The sequence below is a fragment of the Orcinus orca genome, chromosome 17 (assembly GCF_937001465.1).
Source record: "Orcinus orca chromosome 17, mOrcOrc1.1, whole genome shotgun sequence".
Lineage (NCBI taxonomy): Eukaryota > Metazoa > Chordata > Mammalia > Artiodactyla > Delphinidae > Orcinus > Orcinus orca.
Genome location: NC_064575.1, coordinates 7929070 through 7954128, shown reverse-complemented (window position 1 = coordinate 7954128; position 25059 = coordinate 7929070). Strand labels below are relative to the sequence as shown.

General features: G+C 46.5%; 2 long non-coding RNA genes across 2 annotated transcripts in view; one reads left to right on the top strand and one right to left on the bottom strand.

Annotated features, from left to right (window-relative positions):
- LOC117203316 (uncharacterized) overlaps window positions 1-25059 on the bottom strand; it is an 83887-nt gene that overhangs the window by 21814 nt on the left and 37014 nt on the right. Inside the window, exons 2-3 of the long non-coding RNA XR_007472950.1 lie at window positions 23119-23307; window positions 4381-4494 (exon numbers count right to left, since the gene is read on the bottom strand). This is a non-coding gene — a long non-coding RNA (uncharacterized LOC117203316). The remainder of the gene's footprint in view (window positions 1-4380; window positions 4495-23118; window positions 23308-25059) is intronic.
- Window positions 5646-7867, top strand: LOC117203317 (uncharacterized). Its single transcript, XR_004486026.1, has 2 exons — window positions 5646-5857; window positions 7599-7867. It is a non-coding gene; the product is annotated as an uncharacterized LOC117203317 (long non-coding RNA).

The window sequence follows — 25059 nt, the reverse complement described above, 5'->3', positions numbered from 1 at the left end:
GGTCCTCTTGACATATTGGCACCTATATGCAAGAATTAGAAAGATGATTGCCCACATAACTCTGTTCAATGGCTTCAGGCTGTTCTATCAATTTTGAGACTGACAGGAGGTCGGAGATGGAACGGAAGAAAGAATGGAGTTTGGGCTGCTCCGTGCTTGGTCCCATGAATCAATCTGCAATCTACTCATATTATTCTAGACGCAGATCCTGTTCTCATTGGGAGTCAATCATCTGCTAGATGCCCCTACCGGCAGGTTCCCAATAATAAGGTAGGCTCTGGTTCCCCCGAGCCTCTGAAATCAGCAGAGGGTAGTGGCAGGCCCGGGGTGCGATGCTATTTCACTAAAGAGGAGGTGGATACGTAAGTGGGTAAAAGGGAAGCAGAAAAACCCTTTCCCGACAGAGGTGGCGGGAAGAGAGTTGCAGAGTAGGCAGCTTTCTGTTGCATTTTTAAGAAAAGTGTAAGAGGGTGCATTATTCCGTACTTAGATGGAGACGTCAATTTCACTTGGGATTCCCCGCGCGGAGAGGCACCCCCTTCCTGCCCTAGGCCGCCTGCTCCCCCAGCATCCCGGCGGCCCCGCCGCCTCTCCGGGCTCTTCCCGGCTCTTGCAGGGCCCCATCCTGTCACCAGCGGTCCTGCTTCCTGTTTGTGTTGCCGCTTTGTTGCTTCCTGGCGGCCATCCGGAGCCGCCCTTCTGCTGCGCCTCCGCCCCGGGACTGGCTCTCTTCCCAGCTCTCTCTTGTGCTAGCAAATCTGTCTCCCTCCGTCTCGGTCTAAACCCCACGTTTTTAAAGGACCCGTCCTGGTGCTGGAGTCCTTGCCGCCAAGTCCCGCGGGGTGAGGGCCGGCCTCTCCCACGTGCTCTGATCCTCTGCAGACCTTTATCCGAAGAGCTGGTTCAAAGCATTTTTGCATTTGCTACCTCACCTGCCCTTTTGCATTCTTTTGAGGAGGGGCCAAGGGTTGTTTCCCGTTTGTATTGATTGAGAAAGAGGCCCAGAGAGACTGAGGGTTGACTTGGTCCTGAGGAAGAGTGGGGTGATTAGCAATCTGCTCACCCGGGCTGCAGGCTGCTAGCCTGACAGCATGCACCCTGGTCCAGTTTGTACTGCAGGCCAAGCCTTTCCAGGCCTCCTGGCATTTTAATCTCCCGTAGGCGTCATTAGCTTTATTTTAAACCTTGGAAACAAGGTTCACAGAAGTTATCATCTTGCCCAGGGTCACACAGCTGGCAGCACACTGCCTGACTCAAATCTTCCCTCTGCAGGTCCCACTGCACTTCCCCCAATGACACCCGAGTCTCCTCCAGGGCTCTGCCCAAATGCCACCCCACAGATGAATCTTCTTTACATTGTTCAGTTCCAAATAGAACTCCCTGTCCCTTCACCCATCTTTATTTATCTTTGGAGCATTTATCTTTCTTTGGAGCATTTATCACTACCCAATAAGTATTATATACCAATACCCAATAATTATTATATATATATAAAATAAGTATTTTATTTTTTTATTATTAAAAAAAAATTTTTTTTTCTTGTCTAATTGTTGCTAGCATGTGTTAGGAAGTTTGACTATTTTGATCCCTGCTGTATCCTCCCGGTCATTGGCAGGCATTTAATAAATATCTGTGGAAGGAAGGAAAGAAGGAAGAGAGAGAGGGAGGGAGGGAGGGAGGGAGGAGGGGGGAGGGAGGAAGGGGGTGCAAGGCTTTCAAGCTCGAAGCTAAATCAGTCATAATGTTTGGCCAGGTTGCCAGAAATGTCAGGCAACAATCCCATCTACATATGGAGAACTCGGGCATGAGGTGGACATGTTCAGGATTCTACCATAAAACACTGGTCGATCTAGGACTAGACCATCAAATTCTGGACTAACAGACTAAGCTATCGTCAGTTATCCTAGCAGTGGCTTCCTGCCCCCTGGGAATCCTGTCCGGGAGCTGTTTTATTACGCTTCTCCAAGTTTTCCTCCTGCACACTGCAAAACTCTTGCCTAGACGTCGCTAATCCAACCACCAACACTCCATCGCTCCTGGGATGCAGAAGGTGGCAGGCCTGTTGAGCTGACCCCTATGCCTTCCAGACAGTACATATAGAACTTACTGCCTTCCTGCTGGCCACTCCCCAGATCCATACATTTTTTTAAGTCAAAGACTGTAATTCCGGTGTTTGCCTGGATCATGGAAGTAAGCCCTTCCGGTGTTTAAAATCCCTCACGCTCAGAGGATCCAAGAGGAAGTGTTTGGACCAGGACCCCCTAGAGTCCTGGTCCACTAGAAGCCCCCCTAGAAGTCCCACACGTGAAACAGAGTCCCTTCAGAAACCCCCTCTCTTTTTTTGTCCTTTAAGTGTTTTCCTCTGAGCTGCAGAGAACCCGCCAGGGACAGAAGACAGCATATTTGCAAGTCCCTTCCTGGCCTCTGCCTCTGGGCCCAGGAAAGAGACATCTACCAAAGTCAAATGTGGGGCAGCAGATCTGATGTGCTAGACCAGACCAAGGTCAAAACCCAGCTGCTCTCCCTGCGTTTCTTTTCTTTTTTCCACGTATGGTCCTTTTAGCAAGTCAACAGAGATGAACCCCAAAAGAAAATTGACTCTAAATGGAAAGCTTTCACTCTTCCCTAATCCTGGTGGCCCACAAGGAGGCAACCTGAGAAAGCTTTGGTGCAGCTGATGGCGTGTAGGGGGCTGGAAAGTGTGTGAGGCCGCTTCTACTTCAATTTCAAGGAGATGAGCATCTCGGATTAGACTAGAACACAGGTCAAAGTGGATTCATTGGAGGCACCGATGTGCTTTGAAGGATAAAAAGGAAGGAGAAATAACCGTTGACAGAATCACAGTTCAGAAAATCAGGAAAGACTTCATGGAAGAAGTGACTTCTGAAATAAATCCAGAATGAGCAACAGGATCTTAATAGGCAAAGACGGTGTGAAGGGAAAATGCCCTGGATGAAGGGGGTGACAAAGGCCCTGCAGTGGAGAACAGGAAATGTGAAAGGTGGGGACAGAGGCTGGATGAGTTTGACTGGAGTATGAGGTCCATGCCCAGGAATTGCAGAAGATAAGGCTGCAAAGGAATTAGGGGGTAGAATACCAGTCAAAAGAGTTTGCACTTAATATGAAAGACAAAGGGGAGTGAATGGTCCAGCCCTACGGTGGGATGGTACTCTGCAATGAGAATGAGATTTTTAAAATTTGATTCAAATTTAACTAGTGTAAAGTCAACTCTAAAACCTGATGTTCTATTCAGTTATTGGCAATGTTTAAGGTATGTTTGGACAACTTGGTTTGTGAATCTTCTCTTAGAAATGTAATCTTACGAAAGCTAAACGCAAGATGAAGTATAACTGATAAAATTTAACTTTAAAATTGAGACGGGCTGTAACTATGCAACACACACTGGATTTGAAGCTCAGTACAAACATAGGATATAAAACATCTTATTCCTTATTCTGATGTGGGTCATACTTTGTAATGATAATATCTTGGATTTCTTGGGTTACGTTAAAATGTTATGAAAAATGAAGACCAAAAAAAGGCAAGGAGGAGCCATTGAAGGTCTTTGAGCTGGGCTGCTACCTGATTAAAGATGCATTAAAATAATAACAATTAATAAGAAGAAGGACTTTGAGGATGTGTGTGAGGCAGGTTGCAAGGAGAGTCTAGAGACAAGAAAATCCACGGAGAGGTTCTCTAACGGCTACCGCAGACAAAGCCTGAGTCAGAGGCTCAGAGATACATACTTTACTCTCCAAACATGGCTCCCTGTTCTCAGGGATGTTCCCGCTGGGCTAACTAAGCCTTACTCCCCCAGTACTTCACAGTCAGGAGAGTTCTGGGCTCTATTGGGAGGGGTCAGTTACTGTGAAGAGTCACCCCGAAGGGTCCTGGACCGACCCTGACCCCTGGTTTGACTTGGAGGCAACCTGAGAAACTTTGTTATTGCATCTCGGGCTGGAATTTACCATTGGAAATGCAGCCTTTATCACTGGCATAAGGAGAACTGTTTTGCATTTGATGACATTTTCGAAATGGTGTGAAAAAACCTTGACATTTTTATTAGAAAATCTATAAAGCCCAAACAAATGGTTTCATGCTGCTCTGCCTCATTCTTCATATGTTCATTGGCAATCCATCATCCCTCCCACCCCCCTTGAACCCAGCAGCGGCAACGTCTTGCCTGGGAATAAAAGGGCCTCTCAGAGAAGCCGTTTCAACCTCGCTTGTCCTGTGCCTCTCAACTTTTATCCCTTAAATCAACTACAATCATCCCATTTTCACTGGCCCCCTTCCTGGAAGGCTAAACAGTGCTGTCACCTCCTTCCAGAGCCTCTTCCTGTACCTCTCATGACACTGAATTACAGAAGCTTGACCCACCTCCTCTTGAGTTGTACATGGGACTCTCCTTCTCTGGACTCTCTTACACGTGATTCATCTTCCAGTTTGGACCAAATAATTGGATTCAGAGCAAATCAGTGAAGGCTTTCTCTCCTGAAAAAAAAAAATACGTCCCTTTCTTAGATTATCATTTTGGATAAAGATCTCAGCTACCCTAAATTTCAACTAAGGTAGCCTGCATCATTCTGCCTCACTGTCTACTGTACCCCACCCGAGATGACTTCATCTGTCTGCCCATCGGTGTGCGACCTCCTGCCTCTGCCTTTAGGCTTCCTAAGACCAAGTGTTGTTTGACTTTCTCTCGCCGTCTCCACCGTGGGGGTTCTCCCCTGCTCCCCCTGCTCCGGGCCCTGTCTCTCACTCACTGGGCTGACACTGAGCTCTTAAGCACGGGTATCGCTGCTCATCCATTGGACCCCATCACTCTTTCTGCATCTTCAAGTGAGTCTGGTGTCTCTGCCAACACCATCACCATCTGGTTCTTTCTTAATTCTCCACCTGGCTCCCTCCTGCTTCCTTTGATTAATCAGCTTCTCTCTATGTTCTGTTTTGCACTCCCCTGTGTCTTTCTTTCTTTAACCAAATTTGTTGAACCAACCAATGGTTGGCCAAGGAGGGTGTTAGCATGAGTTTTGTCTTACAAGGTCTTCATGTTTTCATTTAATTCTCACACCATCCTTATGAAGGAGAGAGGACGGAGGTTATCGGCTCTACTTTCAAGAGGGTAAAATGGAGGCTCAGAGAGGGTAAATCCCTTTCCTAAGGCTCCCCAGCTCATAAAGGGCAGAGGTGAGACCCAGGTCTTCCGCCCCCAAATCACAACGCCTCTCTGCAGAACCCCACGTTCTCACTTCCTCGTTGCCGCTCTCCTGCACTCTCATTTCTGATTTCGGGCCTCTCCCACCTCTCATCCGTTCTCTGCTTAGCTCGGCTTCACCCACGTGGCTTCCTCTCCTCTTCGTCCTCTGCCCCAGGTTCCTCTTGCACAGTAACTGCCGGCCAACAGCCTCACACACTGAGCTGAAATGGACAGGTCAGCCAGAGGCCCCGGCTCATCCCAGAGCCCACAAGCTACAAGCTACAAGCTTGGCTACAAGCTCTTTAGAGCAGGATCTTGCTCTGAAATGCTGCCACTGGCTGTCCCCCACCTGCTCTCCACCCTCCCGCTGTCCTGTCACCTCCATCTCACAAACACCCATCAAACCCCAGGATACTGGCCGCTGGATGGCAGGACTGTCCCCTGTGTTCCCAAATCACCTTAGGCTGTAGCACCTTGGGGGCTCATCTGTGTTTTTTTCACGCTTATTGTGATTTGTAGGACACTCTGGGAGCAAACAGATACCAGGGTGAGGGCTGACAGGAAAGGAAGACCCGGATGGCAGATTCTCCGGCCACACAAGGGACTGACTACCTGTGCGAGCTGCACTGCCTGACAGTCAACAAACCTGTACTTCAGGTAAAGGGAAAGTCTGTCCAAAAAAAAAAAAAAGTCTGCTTTGTTGTGGGTTTTTTCTTTTCACGCCAAGACTTCTGGGGTCATGTTTACTGACTCCCCTCCAAGACCAGGATCAGACCCAGACAGAAATGCAGGGACAGTAAATAGAATTCCTGCGACACCTCAAGCCTGGCAGGAGTTCTTTTTGTCCCTTGATCCATCTCCTGTGCCACCCAGAGTGACAGCAGCCAGACCAGGCAGGCCCGAAAAGCCACAGAGAAGAAGTGACGCCCCCTCCCCGTCCTACACCCCAGGGGCCAGCGCCACGAGGGCAAGCTCTCACATCACGTGGCACTCTGGTTGGGTATCCTGGTATTGCACTGCAGCTACGGAATCAAAGTCAAATAAGCTCACTGAACAAGGCTGAGGGTGTTCCAGCTTGAAGTTGACACCAGGATGGGTGGGAAGCAGGTAGGGAGTGGGTGGGGACCAGCCAGCCAGCCCTCCCGGCGTGACACAGCACCTCTCCGCCTGTCCTCTCAAATCCTTGCCAACTAAGGCCTCAGCACGGCCAGCAAAAGAGACCAGCCCCCTTCCCCCTCCTGCCTTTTGTCCTCCCTGACAGAGCACTCAACTAGGAGTCCACTATATCAGCGGTCCCCAACCGTTTTGGCGCCAGGGACCGGTTTTGTGTAAGGCAATTTTTCAACAGACGGCGGGGTTGGGCGGGGGAATGGTGCAGGCGATGGGGAGCAATGGGGAGCAATGGGGAGCGGCAGAGGAAGCTTCGCTCGTAGCCCGCCACTCATCTCCCGCTGTGCTGGCCCGTTCCTAACAGCCGTGCACAAGTACTGGTCCGAGGCCCAGGGGTTGGGGACCCCTGCACTCTATGGATTCTTTCTTACTGGAAACGATGCAAAAGCACAAATGCTCATCGCCTCAGCTTGTTTTTTGGTTTGGGTTTGGGTTTGGGTTTTTGGCCAAGCTGCGCGGCTTGTGGGATCTTAGTTCCCTGATCAGGGACCGAACCCGAGCCCTTGGCAGTGAAAGCACCGAGTCCTAACCACTGGACCACCAGGGAATTCCCTATCAGCTTGTTTTAAAAAGAAGATCATGCCTTCCTTCCATCGCCTTCCCAACCTTCCCGCCATCCTACACACACACACACACACACACACACACACACACACACACACACTCACACTCACCCAGCAACACCTGAGGGTTGGTAAGAATCCTGAGAGTGCTGTGAGCTCCTTTCCATGAACTCTGCATAAATATTAGAACATCTTTTGACCATGGCCACCTGGCTATTTAAAGTGATCCTATACTATTTAAAAGAAAAAAATCTTAGGCTCTTTTCCGCTGAAGAAGAGAGAGCTTGGTAGCAGCTTGAGTAAGGTGACAGCCTCCCCTTTCCTTCGTGGCACAGTTTACACAGAAGGAAGAGAGCGGCTGGGCCAGGCAAGGCACGACAGGAACCTGGTCCCTTCCCAGCTCGGATGGAGACTAGAAAAACTTGGGATCTGCCACCCTCCTCCCCATTTTATTCTAACCAGCACAGATTTAATACACGTACACTGTATATGTATGTACGTGTATATATATATATATATATATATATTTATTTATTTAAATATATAAATATATCAAATGTATACATATTTGCATACATTTATATGCTACACAGATTGTTTGCTTGTTGTGAGCCCAGGCTCTAGACACTGAGAGTGTACTACTGCACTGCCGGTCTGTATTTTAGGCAAGGATGTCCCACGATTGTTTCTAGATGTTAACTGCAGTGGCTCCCAGGATTCCCAGCATGTCCGTCTGCTCCCTGAAAGCTCTTTGAGGGCTTCTCGTCATTACAGTTCCCTGAGGTTTCACTCTTTCCTGGCAAGCCATCTGACCTCTCTGCACTGCAGCTGTGGTCACCGTCCGCCAACTCCATCCATCAAGAGTATTCAAAATTGCAACCAGAAATTTTGTTTCCCCAAAATCTAGAATTAAAATTTTCTTTCCTTCAAACCTCCATTTAGGTTTCATGCTTCATTTTTTTTCCCCTCAAATTCATTATTTATGCTCTTGGAATAGACAGGGCTGTGCACGAGAGAGAAAATGTCTACCTTTATTTCGTCATTTAGCCCTGTTAGCTGAGGCCGCTCACCTCCGTGGTTGCCCCTTGAACACTTACAATTGCCGTTAAACAGAAGAGCAGAGGACGGCAGAACGAAGGGGCCTTCGAGAGTCAAAGGTTGCAGACAAACAGCCCATGGGCTTGAAAGCCTCTGCCTGCTTCTCCTCAGAAGAAGCGGGGGTGCCAACCGGCAGGCCTTGCCCACAGCCATGAACCCTGGCCGGAGGGACATTTTGAGTGACCGAGAACCACCAGAGCACCACTCAGAGGAATCCATAACTGGTGATGGCATTTGCAGGATGCAGGAACGTGGGACCAAGAAGAGAGAAAAGCGAGAGGAAAGGCCCAGAGCCAGAGCTGCTACTGCTCTGACCTGGGACAGAGGCGGGGACAGAGACAGAATTTTCAAAAGACCTTTTCACTTTTCTCATCTTCGGAACCAAGTAGCTCTCTCTCCCTTTTTCTTTATATTTTCAGTGGTTGTTACTGGTGCTCTTTACTTCCTTTTGTGTTAATTGAAGAAACACCGAAAGGCTATTTTGTGAAGATATCGCAAGCAACCCCATCGGCTCAGGACAGATTTTCCTTCGTCCTTAAGATGACAATTGTGAACCTGTGCTCCAGTGACACAGGGCATGTGACCAGTAAGACAACAGTTGGACGATGTCCTGAAACCCCTAACAATATGTGGTCGGAGGAGACTCACCAAGTCCATTTTTGATTCAGCCAAAAAGTTCTCAGCTCTGCCCTCATTTGCCCCTTGCCAGTGGTGGTACAGCAGGCGTGGGATGTGAGGGAGCTGGGCGGGAAACAGAAGGAAACAAAGTCTGATGGCCAGTTCAGCTCAGTCAGAGCTGCAGTAATACCCGCTCATGGACCATAGGTTATCCCAGCGAAATACAGGGCAGCAACACGCAGCAACACATTTTTTTCTTTTTTATATTGAAATATAGTTGCTGTACAATATTATATGTTACAGATGTCCAATATAGTGATTCACAATTTTTAAAGATTATACTCCATTCATAGTTATTATAAAATATTGGCTATATTCCTCATGTTGTACAATATATCCTTGTAGCTTATTTTATACCTAATAGTTTGCACCTCTTAATCCCCACCCCTATCTTGCCCCTCCCCCTTCCCTCTCCCCACTGGTAACTCCTAGTATGTTCTCTAAATCTGTGAGTCTGCTTCTTTTTTGTTACACTCACTAGCGTGTTGTATCTTTTAGGTTCCACATATACGTGACATCACACAGTATTTGTCTTTCTCTGTCTTATTTCACTTAGCATAACGCCCTCCCAGTCCGTCCATGCTGCCGCAGATGGCAAAATTTTGTTCTTTTTTATGGCCGAGTACTATTCCATTATATATGTATATAAATACCACATCTTCTTTATCCATTTATCTGTTGATGGACGCTTAGGTTGCTTCCATATCTTGGCAATTGTAAATAATGCTGTCATGAACATTGGGGTCTATGTATCTTTTCAAATTAGTGTTTTTGTTATTTTCAGATATATCCAGGAGTGGAATTGCTGGGTCATATGGTAGTTCCATTTTTCGTTTTTTCATTTTCTGAGAAACCTCTATACTATTTTCCACAGTAGCTGCACCAATCTACAGTCCCACCAGCAGTGCACAAGGTTCCCTTTACTCCACATCCCTGCCAACATTTGTTATTTGTGTTCTTTTTGACGACATCCATTCTGAAAATGTCAACAAATTGAACCAGCACTGATCAAGTGCCTGCTTTATCCAAGTTTTAATATACAGGTTTTCATTTAGCTTTCTGTTATGGGCTGAACTGTGCCCCCCACCCCCCAAAAATTCATGTGTTGAAGTCCTAACCCCCAGTTCCTCAAAATGGGACTCTATTTGGAGACTGGGTCATTAAAGAGGTAGTTAAGGTAAAATAAGGTTGTAGATCCTAATCCAATCTGACTGGTGTCCTTATAAGAAGAAGAGATCAGGGTACAGATCAAGGAACGACTATGTTTAGACACAGGGAGAAGACGGCCACCCACAAGCCAGGGAGAGAGGCCTCAGGAGAAACCAACCCTGCAGACACCTTGATCTCGGACCTCCAGCCTTTGGAACTGTGAGAGAACAGGTTTCTGTTGTTTCCGCCCCCAGTCTGTGGTATTCTGCAGCCCGAGCAGATGAGGGCACCTTCTCAACAGCCTGTACACTCAGAACAGAAGCGAGGATATAAAAGCTCAGTGATAGAAAGTAACTTGCTCAGAATCAGAATTGTGAGGGGGAAAAGCAGGCATGAAAAGGCATCCTCTGTCCTCAACTCAGGAGCCTTGAACAGACAGTGCAGTTTCCAGCTCCTGAAGACAGGAGAGGCACTGGGCAAGAACGTCCCGTCCTACGGAGTGAACCCAGGGATTAAACCCATAACTGCCCACCCTGGGCAGCTCTAGAGAAATCATTGACGTGGAGGTCCATGAGGGGCTGCAGTGAGGCTGGCCTGTCTCCTGCCACTCGGAGGAGTGAAGCCCTGAGCAGCTTCACGGGCAGGTCCCTCCCCAGGGCTCCACGTGTGTCACACCAGGTGATCCCCACTGCGTCCCATGAGCTCGGGACTTCCATTTTTCCCCATAGCTTTCCTCTCTCAGGTGCCCTCCATTACATTGATTCAAAGAAGACCTCTGCTTCAGAAAGTATTCTTTGGGTCACTTCTTGTGGTGCTGTTTTATGCCACTCCTCGTCTGCTCCTTCTAGCACTTTCTCTCCATCTTCCTTTCTCACAGAAATGCTATCTTCTCTTGCACGCTACACATCATACACATGCAAGCTGACCGTGTCTTCATTTTCTACAACTGTGGCCCCTGAAATTAAATATTCTATATTCAACTCCCACTAGACAGGAGGCTTGGAAATAGGTGATGGAACACAGGAGACAATGAGACTAGTTGGCTCTCGCAGAGTTTACAGGTGAGTATCAAAGATGAAAGCAGACAATTAGTTACAAATTAGACGCATTTCCTTACCAAAATAGAGACATATGGGACTAAAGCAAGTTGCCGAATGAGCTGCCCGAGAATGCGGCATCTCAGGGAAACCTGAATGGTCAGGGCTTGGTGAGGCCAGGCGGGAGCGAGGATGAACCAGGCAGAACAATGAGCTCGTTGGCTTTTCGCATCAGAGCAGGCTTGGCCGAGCTGGGAGCCTGCACAATCGTGTGACGGGCATGAATGAGGTGAGAGGATGCAGAAGCCACATTGTGCCCATCCTGAGAAGCCACCACAAGGACTATGCACTATATACCAAGGATAATAGGACCACACACAGTTTTCTTTGTTTGTTTGTTTAACTTTTTTCCTTCTTCTTCTTTGGCCACGCTGTGCGGCTTGAAGGATCTTAGTTCCCCGGTCAGGGATTGAACCCAGACCTCGGCAGTGAAAGCACCGAGTCCTGAGCACTGGACCGCCAGGGAATTCCCAAAGGGTTTTTGTTTGTTTGTTTGTTTTTTGTGTGTGGTACGCGGGCCTCTCACTGTTGTGGCCTCTCCCGTTGCGGAGCACAGGCTCCGGACGCGCAGGCTCAGCGGCCATGGCTCACGGACCCAGCCGCTCCGCGGCATGTGGGATCTTTCCGGACCGGGGCACGAACCTGCGTCCCCTGCATCGGCAGGCGGACTCTCAACACTGCGCCACCAGGGAAGCCCCCCCAAAAAAGGGTTTTTAATATAGGAAAATCTTGGTCTGATATGGAGGAGGAGCTGAGAGCTTATTTTACTTTTTATTTAAAATTTTTGATACGCAATAATACCTTCACATGTTTTCAGACACCAGAAAGCATGAGAAGGTGTTCAGTAAAAGCTCCTCCCTTGTCCCTCATTTGCTTCTCTCCTAAATGGTATCGATTTTTTATAGTCTCTTATGTGTCCTTCCTGACTTTTTCTATACTCACTCATAATCAAGTAAAACTAGCAATTCTTATTTTTCTCCTTACATATTCAAAAAGTAGGGCTTCCCTGGTGGCACAGTGGTTGAGAGTCCGCCTGTCGATGCAGGGGACACGGGTTCGTGCCCCGGTCCGGGAGGATCCCACATGCCGCGGAGCGGCTGGGCCCGTGAGCCATGGCCGCTGAGCCTGTGCGTCCGGAGCCTGTGCTCCGCAACGGGAGAGGCCACAACAGTGAGAGGCTCGCGTACCGCAAAAAAAATAAAAAAATAAAAAAGAAGTAGCATACCATGCGCTGTGTTCTGTACCTTGAATTTTTCTGTGATAGCTCTTGACTGTTTTGCATATTGTCGATTTAGCTCTTAGTGTGAGTATGAGTATGAGTACGAGTGTTAATATTAGTATTAGTATCAGTTATCTTTTCACAAATGTAAGTTTCTCCTCTCTGACCAGATGGTTCTGAGAGGCAGAAGCTGAGTCTTATTCAATTTTGTATGAGGTAGGCGTTCGTTAAAAAAAATCTGTTGAATTGAAGTAGGTGAAGAAAGAGTATCTTTGTCAAATAAATCAGTTACTATTGAAAGAAACAAATGCTTCATCTGGCCTATTCACTTGAAATTTTACTTTTACTTAGGCTACTTTCCCAAGAGTCACAAAGGCAGACAGAATACATGATGAACCCACTTCGCCATGCCCCAGCTTCAACAGTTACCAACATTCTGACGAGCTTGATTCTCATCTATGCACACCACCCATCCACTCTGGGGAAGGAGAGGGCTGAAGTATTTTAAAACAAAGACATCGTGTCACTTCCTCTGTAAATACCCGAGAATTCACCTCTAACCGATAGAGCCTTTGCTTCGCGAACAGAAGGGTGTGCAGGCAAAATTAAGAGTAGCTCTTCAGCTAATGTCCACGCCGTGGTCAGATTTCCCTGATTTTCTCCAGAAGGTCTGTATACACTTGGCTTGTTGAAATCAGGAGTCACACTCAGCCCACAGATAATACTTGGTCACTGTGTTGACAGTTCTTACACCTCTTTGATTCCATCACAATCCCCTCTCTTCCTTCTTCTGTCTCTCGCATGCCATTGATTTGTTAGAGAAACCAGGTCATCTGTCCTGCTCAGTGCCCCACATTCTGCATTTGTCTGATTGCTTCTTTGCGGTCATATAACTTATTTTCTGTCCCCCATATTTTCCTGGAAACTGGCAAGATTTGTGTTTGGAAAATGTAATCCAAGTTGCTGTGAGGAGAACTGATGGGAGGTGGGAGAGTGGACAGTGAAAGGCCACGCTGTCCCCCAGGCAGGAGAGAAGGGTTCCCTACATGACAGCGGTGGCACATAGCTCCAGGGGTGCGAGGACAAAGAAGTGGGATGATTCAAGAAAAACTTAGGAGATATGCTCAACCAGACTGCTGGCTAATCGGGAAGGAGGATGCTTCTTGACGCTCTGTGAAGAATCTGGGTCTCCCCATGAGACAAACGGAAAAGTCTGCTTCCCCTGGAAACATTTACATGTTTTCTGACAATCTCCTCACAATAATCATTTATGACAAATTTTAAGGGCATGCAAAGTTGTAGTACTATTGTTGGTATTAAATTTTATTGCTGTGGCTTTAAAATGTAAACAAAAATAATTCCTTAAGTAGCTGGAAATTGTAATGATACTCTTGGGAATAGATTTTATTGTTATGGATACTGTAAAGCACAAAGATAATAAATTTAAATTGTGGTATTAGTATTGGGAATATATTTTACTGCTCTGGCTAGAACACAAAGAAGCAGGACCCCTAACTTTCTTCTCCCCAGCAACAGGTTTATATGAAATGATGCTGCATCTGGTGTGTAGGGAGGATCAAAGGTCACCAGCATCACAGATCACGTGACAAGGTGATAAACCTGGGCTGATGGGAGAAGGTAGAGAGAGGCTTGTCTCTTACAGGTGGCCAGGGAGGTGGAGAGACACAGGCCCAGTGTCTCTGAGTAGGAGGTGCAGGTGGTCACATGGCCTGCGGGAGGGTCATCTGGGAGGAACTGCTGCAAATCCACCCCCACTGAGATGTCTTTGCATCCCACCCGCTAGCACATGCACTGCTTCACCTGCTCCCGATTTGAGTCTAGTTTTGAAAACAAGCTCTACAGACCATTTGGGTTTGGGTATTGTATGGTCTTTCACGTCATGAACACTGCCCGCGGCTCCCTCCGTATCCATCTCAGTGGAGGGACCCCCATGCTCCTGGGCAGAAGCAGCCTAGAAGCTGCTGACTCTCCTCTCTCTCTCACCACGGCACATCATCAGCCACTAGCCCTGCTGATTCTGCCTCCCCAAGTATCTTTCACATCAGTTGCTGTCTCTCCACCCCATCTCAGGCTGCCATCATTTCTCACAGCGTCTTTACTGTTTCGGATCCCACACCTTGCAGCCCATCCTCCACGCTCATCATCATAATAACCACTTCTATTGAGCAGCAGTAATGTGCCGGGGACCGTGCTCAGCACCTTATATCCGCATCTCATCTGACCCTCACGACTTCCCGATGGTGGAGGGACATCTCTTTTTCATAAATGAGGAAACTCGGTTCAGAGGTTAAACATTAAGAGACATAATAGACAACGAAAATCACCAGGCATAAGCAGAAAATAAACATTAGTTTTTTGTTTTAAACATCTTTATTGGAGTATAATTGCTTTACAATTGTGTGTTAGTTTCTGCTTTATAACAAAGTGAATCAGCTATACATATACATATATCCCCATATCCCCTCCCTCTTGCGTCTCCCTCCCACCCTCCCTATCCCATCCCTCTATGTGGTCACAAAGCACCGAGCTGATCTCCCTGTGCTATGCGGCTGCTTCCCACTAGCTATCTATTTTACATTTGGTAGTGTGTATATGTCCATGCCACTCTCTCACTTCGTCCCAGCTTACCCCTCCCCCTCCCCGTGTCCTCAAGTCCATTCTCTACGTCTGCAACTTTATTCTTGGTCTGCCCCTAGGTTCATCAGTACCATTTATTTTGTTTTAGATTCCATATATATGTGTTAGCATATGGTATTTGTTTTTCTCTTTCTGACTTACTTCACTCTGTACGACAGACTCTAGGTCCATTCACTTCACTACAAATAACTCAATTTCGTTTCTTTTTATGCCTGAGTAATATTCCATTGTATATATGTGCCACATCTTCTTTATCCATTCATCTGTCAATGGATACTCAGTCGCTTCCATGTCCTGGCTATTGTAAATAGTGCTGCAGTGAGCATTGTAGTTCATGACTCTTTTTGAATTATGGTTTTCTCAGGGTATATGCCCAGTAGTGGGATTGCGGGGTCATATGGTAGTTCTATTTTTAGTTTTTTTGTGTGTGTGTGTGGTACGCGGGCCTCTCACTGCTGTGGCCTCTCCCGTTGCGGAGCACAGGCTCCGGACGCGCAGGCTCAGCGGCCATGGCTCACGGGCCCAGCCGCTCCGCGGCATGTGGGATCTTCCCGGACCGGGGCACAAACCCGTGTCCCCTGCATCGGCAGGCGGACTCTCAACCACTGCACCACCAGGGAAGCCCTATTTTTAGTTTTTTAAGGAACCTCCATACTGTTCTCCATAGTGGCTGTATCAATTTACATTCCCACCAACAGTGCAAGGGGGTTCCCTTTTCTCCACACCCTCTCCAGCATTTACTGTTTATAGATTTTTTGATGATGGCCATTCTGACCAGTGTGAGGCTTAGGTCCTTTTTTATTCTTTAATACTCCTATTGTCATTTCTTCCTTCCTCCCTTCCTTCCTTCTTTCCTTCCTTCCTTCTTCCCTCCCTCCTTCCTTCCCTCCCTTCCTTCAACAAATAAACCCCTTGGAATTAAACACAACAGCACTGCCAATTTCTCCAGACTCATCCATCATCACAACCCTAAGTAAGGGTAGCACTCATTAACAAAGTAACGTGTAGTTCTTGGAATGCCATTTGCTCGCATCTAGAATGTAATCCCTTTCCCTTTCATTATCTCAAGTCCTATTATCCTTCCAGATTTGTTTTAGACATCATCACCAGGAAGGCTACTTTTTTTTTTTTTTTAATTGGAGTGTAGTTGCTTTACAATGTTGCGTTAGTTTCTGCTGTACAGCAAAGTGAATCAGCTATACGTATACACATATCCCCTCTTTTTTGGATTTCCTTCCCATTTAGGAGGAAGTCTACTTTTAAACTATGCATTTCCAAACACCATGAGCACACACGTGTACACACACGGCTGGATCTCTGGCTTCCTCCTGGCTCCTACTGTACCCTGGGCATCTCCCTATCTTGGTGTTTATCGTACTACATTGTAACCATCCCCCTGGTCTTGGAAGCACTTCTGGACTGTAACCGGCCTGAGGGCAGGGACTGTGTCCTTTGTGTGTAAGCTCCCAGAATCTGCTGCCTGAATCCCAGTTCACAGTGAGCGCTCAGCGACAGCTTGCTGAGTGAATACACAAGTAAACAAAAAGGATAAAATACAATGAATTCAACAGTGATTATTAGAACAATGAGACATAAGCCTCTTCAATCTCAAAGAAATTTCAGGTCATGCTTTATTTAGTTTGAGGAATTATATTTATATACTACATTTCAAATTCAATCCGCAGTTACTCACCTGTTCTCAAACACCCAGCAACACGCTACCTATAAACTCAAGGCAGACCAAAATTAATGGAGGATAAGCAGTCCTTTTCAGTGGCCTTCAGCGACTGCATGGAAAAGATCAGCATAGCAACCACACAAATAAATATTGGGAGTAATGTTTACCGTGTCACAGCAAACTTGGAACGCTACAATCAGTTAAAGAAATTAGGTTTAGTAAGTTTGAATGCTCTCAAATGCCGGAATCAGCCCAACTTCTGTGAGCTTCTTGTTTGAGAGAAAACTCCTAAATTCTCAAGTTACACGAAGCTCTGTGCTTTGCATTTGGTCGCCATTGAGGTCAGAAACTTGCAGAGTCAGAGTATGGAATCTGAGCATATGGAAAGTCCGAGAAGCCGACAGGAACCAGGCCTCTGACCAGCGCCGCTTCCTGCCTCCATTTCTGTTTCCATAGAAATGACCATTGGCTCAGCAAAAACAAGTTCAAGATTCTTCCACTTTGTTTTCCTTTCTTCTTCCTTTGAGATAACCCCTCAAAGTTGTGCTAATTAGAGAAAATGGACTTGTGGATGAAATTTGAAATGTTTGAGAAGTTAAATATCCTCCTAGTAGCAAGAGCGTGTCTCTACTCTGTCTCACATGGGCCTGCTCCAGTGACAGTTACCCGCCCCCATCTGGGGAGGTGCTCACAACCTCTGGATCTACAATCATCTTTCCGGTCACTTCCAGCAGTTGGATAACCTTTATGACTGAACACGTTGCTGGGGATTCACGATGGTCCCTATCAAACTGAGATGAATGCATTCCCTAATGTCTGTTTTTATTACATTAGCCTGGGAAGATGAAATCAAAAGGACTAAGTTCAACAAAAATGTCCTGTGTCGACAGTTCAATACTCTTTCTACAGGCCCTGGAGATTGCCCTGATTGTGTGCTGGATAAAGGCTAAACGTGCAGCTACCTGTTAGTCTGACAAGGCTGTTCTCAAGCCAGCAGGTTGCTTAGGCTTCTTCTTTTTTTTTTTTTTTTTTTCACAGCAGCCCTCTAATTCCAACAAACCTACTGGATTAACAAAAACCTGAAAGTAAGATAGCACAAAATGCTATCCCTGCATGAGCTACTCTTCTACTTTGCAAACTACAATTACACCAGTTCAACCTAAATGGCCCCGAACATTATTTCATTAATTCAAGCCATTTCAGAACTGGTAAATATTCCCTCTTCTTGGATTTTCTGTTATTATTCGTTCTCAGCAGAGAATCACGAAGCAGGCAGAGGCCACAACGGAGAACGGCGCCAACGGCACAGTCAAGATGACAGGAAGTGAGGGGCTGGCACAGGAACGGGAGTGAGAGTTGACAAAGTCGATTCGGATAGAAAAAGAGAGAAAACGAACAGGGGGAAAGAGAGAGAGAGATCAAAGAGAGGCATATCAAGGAGGAACTCTCCAGGTGGGTAGATGGAGCTGAACGGGCTGGTCCAGGGCCCGCGGCTGGCGTGGGACAGTCATCTAGGAAACCGGGTCCAGCCCCGCTGAGCCCCACGGCCGCCGGGCATGTGCAGAACCTGAGCCGGCTTTCAAGACCCGCGTGCAAGACACCTTAGGGTCTGAGAGTCAAATCCTTTAAAGAGACTTCTTCCTGTGACAGAATCCTTGGACCAATACAGATGCAAGTGTTAGTTAATTTACAAGACAAAAAAAAAAATGTCTTAACATTCTTAGTTGGTCCAAGATCTTCGTTCAGTAAAAGAGCCTTCCGAGCTGGGAAAGAGGATTTGGGGGAAGATCGTGGAGTTGGGCGCAGACAAACGACTTGTGTATTCTCAGCAGCTGTGTGCTGGGCAGGAAAGGAGGAGGACAGGGAAACAATATATCTCACTCGTGGATTCATTTCCATGGCAGCTGACGGTTAAGAGGAGGGATTTTGAAAAGAGAAGGACCTTGATTCCAATAGCAGCTTTGCTACTTACTAGATGTGATGGGGGGTAAGTTATTGAACTTCTACAAGCTACCATTTCCCCATCTATAAGAAGGAAATCCAAATAGCACCTACGTGAGAGAGTTTCTGTGAGAATTAAAGGTGCGGATAAGAGCTTAGGAAATTGCTGGGTACCTCTTTGACCTCAAAGGAAGGTTAGATAGTATTATTTGAAGCATAATAACATATGAGATGAATAGAACTAGATCTTAGGAGTCTATGAGAGTGAGGGAAAGGGGTTAAAGCCAATCTGAGGGTTTTAATTCTCATTAGCAAAACTGGGACATGAAGCTTCACGTTGGTGTGTAGCATCTTTCTAAGATCAGGTACTAGAAAAGGAAAGATATTCTAGAAAGAGGGAGGAGTCCACCTGCACCATCTGCACCATCAGTCCCTTCCTGCTGGTGAAGATGGCCGTTTGCACCTGTGAGGGAGAGAGGGAGGGAGGGAGGGAGGCACCCAGGAAGTGCTGGGAAGGGAAGGGGTCACAATGGAGGTGGGACTGAAACCAGTGGAGGTGGGGAAAGGATTGGCAGGGATGCAGGTCAAGCTGGAAGTTCTCCTTTCGGAACAACAAACATCTCCTGGAAAATGTCAGGTGCTAATCTCGGGGACAGCTCTGCCGGGAAGAAGGGCACCTGCCCACACGTCCTACGGGCAGACGTTTTGGGGAGCAGGGGGTCTTCCGTCATTGTTCGAGCTGAGCTGAATGGCCAGCTGGAGCTCTTGGGCGTTGTGCTAGCCTGGATTTCACACTGTTTGCACAATTACAGAACAACAGACAACAGAAAAGGTGCCAATTCTCTCTTCAAAGGCACATGAACACCCCTCGCTCCCGAGGCTGGTTGCAGCATGCAGACACCGCTGATTCCCGCATCCTTCCCCCTTTGGTACCTCATTCAGGGCCCAGAGCCCTCCCAAGGGGCATCTCCACACCCCCCTCTTTTGGATGGAGAAAGAGCTCCTTGCTGATGAGCATCTAGGACCCAGGCTCACACTGTGGTGGCAGCAGAGGCTTTTGCTGCCCTTTTTGCCCTCCTGGCTGCTAGGGAGGGAAGCCAGCTGCATCCCGAAAACAGTTCCACTCAGCAAACAATGCAGTGCCCCGACGAGTCATAATGAGGTCTGGTTCAAGTGCTGGCACGCACACAAAATATTAATTAAAATAACGTGCATGATAAATAATATTAGAATCCAAAGCATAGGACTCCTGGAAGGTCACAGTTGGCAATTACTTGAGCGCCTGCTAACACATACTCAGAATTCCAGGGTTGCTTCCATGACAAAATCAGTCTTGGGGAGGTGACCTTGAGAGGTCACCTTGTGTGGCATCCTCCTGTTCATAAACTGAACAATGTCTAAGCAACCCCGGAAGAAGAGTATCCATCCTGATTTTCAGGTGCTAAGGAAAGAAATTCCTCGAGAACTCAATAATTTAATTTCATAATAAATACTGGAGTACCAGCTAGGCTGAGGCTCTCTCTGCTTAGCACTGGGGATAAGGGGATGAGGGATGGGAGGGATCCGTGGTTCTGGTTTTCAAGAAGTAACTGGTTATTGGCAGATAGAAAGTCCTTCTATATGCTTCACCTAAATCTTTCATGCTGCTGTTAAAAACCCATTGCCACCTGTTTAATCCTTGACTGAGGACCCCACAGGATTCCAGTTCAAACGTTTCTAGAGCCTTTCTTAGCTACCAGGGACTTGGGGAGAGGGGTGACAACAGGTAAGTGTCCCTGGTACTTCTGCACTACTGAGGTTTCCCACCAGCTCCAACAAGTAAAGCAAATTGTGCACCATCTAATTTATCTAGACCCTTAAAAATGATTACCAAATGTATGGCCCTAGTTAGTACAGAAACCTAACTGGGAGAGGAAAAGACCCCATTATCTTAATTCCAAAAGCATTTTCTATTTGTGGCTCAGGCAACATTTCAGCATCTCATTAAACGTGTTTAATTTCATTCCCTCAACAGTGACCCACATACCACACCAGTGACCACAACTTCGGTGCCCCAGCCCCTAAATTCTATTAGTGTTCAGAAAGCCTCCTGCTTGCAACATAATGTTCAATCAGTGCAGAGAAATTAATTAAATTAAAATTATTTTTATTGTGATTTAATTAGCTCGATTTAATTACTTTGTTCACTGACTGAGCATTCTGTTGTTACAGGCAGATCCTCGCTTTCATTCGTGGCATGAATGTTCCCACAGAATTACACATTTTCTCTGTTCAGCCATTGGAGCAGGCCGGGGGAGTCTGCCAGAAACCCACGATTTATCACAATCAACATCATCACAAATTATAGGAAGCATCCAGCAATATAACTTCTAAATAAGTGTCTGAAAGCAGGTCACAGCGCCAGCCTCGGCTGTTAATCCATCATATTTCATAGTCGACCCGACAGCTTGTCCAATTAGCCACGCCTGCTGCCTCTCTGGGCGCCCGAGTGAGGGGTCCAGCTCCTGCACAGGCTGGCACGCCTAAAAAGGCCTGGCCGGCCCTCCTTGGCCTCCCCAGGCCCCAACTCCACGCTCACTGTGGCTGTTCAGGCTGCCCTTCCTGCTGCTTCTCCCTCTGAGCCTGAGCTTCACCGTCTGAAATTCAGTATTTCCTCTGATTGCAAAAGTAGGCAACAAACCACAGTGCCTAGCAATCCCTGGGACTGAGTCACCAGAGCACACCAGACACTTCCATGATTACATTACAGCTACTGTCGGTATCTTGGAACCCCTTACTTTCCTCACCACTTCAAAACAGCAGTGGGTATTCGACCCCCCAGTAGATCACACGTGAACTCAACCTTTCTCCCCTGCAGGCCAGTCCACGATGCCGTGTGTGATTCAAGCTGGACCACAGTGGCCGTCACAGTGGTGTTTTACAGAAATGAGATCAGCTCTAGCTTGGCTATATTTGAAATGTGTCATCTTGATTACTGTGCTCAAAGCTGTGCTTTTTTTTTTTTTTTTTTTGGTCTCTGTGTTAGTTTCCTGTGGCTACTGTAACAAATTACAATTTTGGTGGCTTCAAACAACAGAAATTTATTGTCCTATAGTTCTGGAGACTAGAAGTTCAACCTCAGTCTCACTGGGCAGAAATCAAGTGTCCTGGGGCCATGTCCGCTCCAGAGGCTCCAGTGGAGAATCCTTGCCTTGCCTCTTCCAGCTTCTAGGGGCCACTAGCATTCTTTTGCTTGTGGCTGCATCACTGCAATCTTTGCCTCCATATTCACGTCACTTTCTCCTCTTCTGTGTGTGCGATCTCCCTCTGCCTCTCTCTTATAAGTACAGTTTTGATGGCATTGAGGACCCAACTGGATAATCCTGGAAACTCTCCCCATCTCAAGTTCTTTAACTGAGTCACATCTTCAAAGGCTCTTTTTCCAAATAAGGTAACATTTACAGGTTCCGGGGATTAGGTCCTGATATTTTGGGGGCCACAATTCAGTCTGCTATCGTCCCTATGCTTAATTCTTTATTGACCATACAATTCTGTCCTTGAGGAAGGGACATAAAATGATTTCAAAAATGTGACAAAATTGGTAGCAAGTTAAAATAGATGTCCATGCAAAGCCCACTGCAATAATTAGATAAGAGTTCATGTGATGGTTAAAGAGACAGCAAGACTTTTTAAAAAAATTAAGTGTTTACCATGGCCCAGGAGAAGAAACAGGCCTGTTTCTTCACCTCCAGATGAAGAAAGTACAAGCTTTGCAAGCCTTGCTTCTAGAACGTGTGTGGTTCTTGGGCCCTGAGCTCTCACGGGGCCCAGGTTGGCAGTTCTGCTTTTCCCTCCTCCACCTTGTCCTGACCAGAGGGGGCTGTATTTGTGTGCTCTGCAAAGTGCTGAATGAGGAACTTATGCCACTGACCAGAAGTGAAAAAGGGCAGGGACTGTGTGTTTTTCAATTAAATAGAACAAGAGGAAGGAAGTGTTAACTTTGACTTGAGCTGTTCAGGCTGCCGATGAGAACAAAATCCCTGCAGTCAGGTGTGCCAGCCCAGAGTTTATCCAAAAGGAGTTCTAGAGCCGCCTCTTCTGAACATCATGAAAATGGTGCCTGGCAGATCCAGCAGCAGCCTGATCCCCTTCTCTGTCTCCCTGCCCCAGTTATGCCTCTTTAACTCATGTGATTTCATTCACAAAACCTGACCTCTCCAAGTGCCGGTTTCTTCAACCGGGCCTGATGTCCTACGTGGGCTCCTTAAAGGCAGGACTCACTCTTCATTCCCTGTGTGAAGCTTTGAGCACATGGCCTGGCACACAGAGGACCCTCAATCAATATCCACTTATCTGGGGCTTCCCTGGTGGCGCAGTGGTTGAGAATCTGCCTGCCAATGCAGGGGACATGGTTTCAAGCCCTGGTCTGGGAAGGTCCCACATGCCGCGGAGCAACTAGGCCCGTGAGCCACACTACTGAGCCTGTGCGTCTGGAGCTTGTGCTCCGCAACAAGAGAGGCCCGTGCACGGCGATGAAGAATGGCCCCCGCTCGCCGCAACTAGAGAAAGCCCTCGCACAGAAATGAAGACCCAACACAGCCAAAAATAAATAAATAAAATTTTTAAAAAAATGATTTACATTTAAAATATATATATATCCACTTATCTGAACCGGATGTCTGTCTTACCTGACTCACAGTCTCAAAGTCATGCCGGGCGCGCTGCCTCTGAGGATAATTCCAAAACTGCACAGACAGACGGCATCAGTATTGCTGCAGATGTCGTTGTTCTTGCACTGACTCACTTTGCAAGGTCCCTTCCAGCCACATGACACTTTCATCCCTCTTAAATTTAGCCTCACAGAATGAGCATCTGTCCTGGAAATGAGTAGAAAGAGGTCTCTGTTACACCCGTGCTCTTCACTTCAGAGGGCATGCACTGTCAGTGGGAGACTGTGCACAGACCCTGGTGCCCATAGGCGGGCTGGAGAGACCTTTGAATTATCTAGTTCAACACCCTCCCTTTACAGCTAAGAAAGCTGACAGCTGTCCAATGTCACATGGCTGGTTGGCAGCAAAGAACCCAGGGAGCTAGGACCCACTGCTACTGTCTTCTGGCCTGGTGTTTTCTCCACGCTATTACACTCCTTCTTTGACCCAAGGTCTTAGCTTGGCCTGGTAGAACTGGCCCAGCACACTACCTCACAGCTAAGTGCTCCAAACTATCAAAGGGTTGAGTATGTTACCGATTCCTCTCACACAGCCTGGGTTGTAAGAACCCATAAATAAAAACCATTGCAAAGTACTCAGAAAGTGTAGAATGTTTTGGTAGGACTCAATTTTGTAGTATAACATTTTGATTCCCTCTTCTTGTCTTCTCTGTGTTTTTGTTTTTCTTTAGTTATTTTCTTGGTGGTTACCTGGGGGGTTACAATTAACATCTTAAATTTATAACAACCTGGTTCGAATAATACCAACTTATTTTCCATAGTATCAAACATTCCACACCTATACGTCTCCATCTCTCCCCCTTTATATTGTTATTGTCACAGATTATATCTTTGCACATTGTGTGCCCGTTAACATAGACTTATAATCATTGTTGTATGAATTTTCCTATTAAATCATATGGGAAAAAGAGAGAAGTTACAAATCATTACCAAAGTGCAGTATTATGCACTTTTAAATCCAGGTCCTAGATTTTATATTTAACTATGTAGCTATCTTTACCAATGTTCCTTATTTTTTCTTATGGGTGAGATTTACAGTCTACTGGCCTTTCATCTGAGCCTAAAGGACTCCTTTTAACATTTATTTTACAGCAAGGCTATTGCTAATGAACTCCCTTGGCTTTTGTTTATCTGGGAATGTCTTAATTTCTCCTTCAGTCTTGAAAGATAGTTTTGCCAGATATAGAATTCTTGACATTTTTTTTTCCTTCAGGCCTTTAAATATGTTATCCCATTGCCTTTGGCCTCTATGCTTTTCGAAGAGAAACCAGCTGTTAATCTTATTGAGGATCCCTTGAACATCGTGAGTTACTTCTCTCTTGCTGCTTTCAAAATCCTCTCTTTGTGAGTTTTGACAGTTTGACCATAATGTGTCTTGGTGTGAATCTCTTTGAGTTTATCCTGCATGGAGTTCATTGAGATTCTTGGACATGTATATTCATGTACTTCCAGATTTGGGAAGTTTCTGGCCATTACTTATTCAAAATTTTTTTCTTCCCCTTTCTCACTCTCTCCCCCTTCCTCTCTCTCTCCCACTTCTAGGACTCCTATAATGTGTACGTGAGTATGTTTGATGATATCCCTCACATCCCTCATGCTCTTGTTCATTTTTCTTCACTCCTTTTTCTTTCTGTTCTTCAGACTGGATAATTCCAGTTGTCTTATCTTCGATTTATTGATCCTTTCTTTTGCCTGCTCAGATCTGACATTTAACCCCTCTAGTAGGTTTTTCATTTTGGTTATTATACTTTTCGCCTCCGGAATTTTTTGGTTCCTTTTTATAATTTCTATCTCTTTGCTGGTATTCTCATACCAACAATGTTCATGTATTGTTTTCTTGATTTCCTTTAGTTCTTTGCCCATGGTTTCTTTTAGCCCACTGAACATATTTAACATAGAT